We start from the raw sequence: 1899 nt of genomic DNA on the forward strand, positions 1-1899 counted from the left end.
TTTTACAGCATCAACAGAATTCAACCCTTGCGTCTGCATCCTGTGAACTTGGCTGCAATCAACTACGTCACAGACAGACAAGATCAGTATCAGTATCAGTATATCTTTATTGTTATTTCCTGAGTACTCACATACCCAGAAGAAACAAAAAAACGTTGCTCAACCAGTGTCCGTTCAGTGTGCAGTACAAATAACAACAAGTAAATAGAAATAAAAATACATATATCATGAACAAATTAAATTAAACACTCTACTCTCTACTAAACAGCAACAGGCGTTCCGATCGACAGCTGCTGCAGTGTGTCCAGGTTGGTGGTTGGTGCGCGATACATTGGCAGGGGGCTAAGTCCGTTTATCAGTCTTATAGCCTGCGGGATAAGAGGTTATATAATCTACGCTTGTCAAGTAATTTTCTAGGTAATCAGTATGATATGTATTTTTTTAAATTGAGCTCCAATGATAATTTTTTTGCATTCTTTGTAACATAGTCCAGGATTTTGTTGCTTCAGGTGTGATAGAATTGGAGGGGCAAGAGGTGGAGGTGTTGCATTGCTAGTCAGGGAAGATATTGCAGCAGTGCTTTGGCAGGATAGATTGGAGGGCTCATCTAAGGAGGCTATTTGGGTGGAATTGAGAAGTGGGAAAGGTGTAGCAACACTTATAGGGGTGTATTATAGACCGCCAAACGGGGAACGAGAATTGGAAGAGCAAATATGTAAGGAGATAGCAGATATTAGTAGTAAGCACAAGGTAGTGATTGTGGGAGATTTCAACTTTCCACACATAGACTTGGAAACACATTCTGTAAATGGGCTGGATGGGTTGGAGTTTGTAAAATGTGTGCAGGATAGTTTTTTGCAGCAATACATAGAGGTACCTACTAGAGGGGGGGCAGTGTTGGACCTCCTGTTAGGAAATGAGACGGGACAGGTGGCGGAGGTATGAGTTGGGGAGCACTTCGGGTCCAGTGATCACAATACCATTAGTTTCAATATAATTATGGAGAGGGTCAGAACTGGACCTAGGGTTGAGATTTTTGATTGGAGAAAGGCTAACTTTGATGAGATGCGAGATGATTTAAAAGGAGTGAACTGGGACATTTTGTTTTATGGGAAAGATGTAGAAGAGAAATGGAGGACATTTAAAGGGGAAATTTTAAGAGTACAGAATCTTTATGTTCCTGTTCGGTTGAAAGGAAACAGTAAAAATTGGAAAGAGCCCTGGTTTTCAAGGGAAATTATACATCTTGTTCGGAAAAAGAGGATCTACAATAACTATAGGCAGCATGAAGTAAATGAGGTGCTTGAGGAGTATAAGGAATGTAAAAAGAATCTTAAGAAAGAAATTAGAAAAGCTAAAAGAAGATATGAGGTTGCTTTGGCAAGTAAAGTGAAAGTAAATCCAAAGGGTTTCTACAGCTATATTAATAGCAAAAGGATAACGAGGGATAAAATTGGTCCATTGGAGAGACAGAGTGGACAGTTATCTGCAGAGCCAAAAGAGATGGGGGAGATATTGAACAATTTTTTTTGTTCGGTATTCACCAAGGAGGAGGATATTGAATTATGTGAGGTAAGGGAAACTAGTAGAGTAGCTATGGATACTATGAAGTTCAAAGTAAAAGAAGTACTGACACTTTTGAAAAATATAAAAGTGGATAAGTCTCCAGGTTCTGACAGGATATTCCCTAGGACATTGAGGGAAGTTAGTGTAGAAATAGCCGGGGCTATGACAGAAATATTTCAAATGTCATTAGTAACGGGAATAGTCCCCGAGGATTGGCGTACTGCGCATGTTGTTCCATTGTTTAAAAAGGGTTCTAAGAGTAAACCTAGCAATTATAGACCTGTTAGTTTGACTTCAGTGGTGGGCAAATTAATGGAAAATATACTTAGAGAT

This window comes from Leucoraja erinacea, chromosome 2 (assembly GCF_028641065.1).
Source record: "Leucoraja erinacea ecotype New England chromosome 2, Leri_hhj_1, whole genome shotgun sequence".
NCBI classification, from domain to species: Eukaryota; Metazoa; Chordata; class Chondrichthyes; order Rajiformes; family Rajidae; genus Leucoraja; species Leucoraja erinaceus.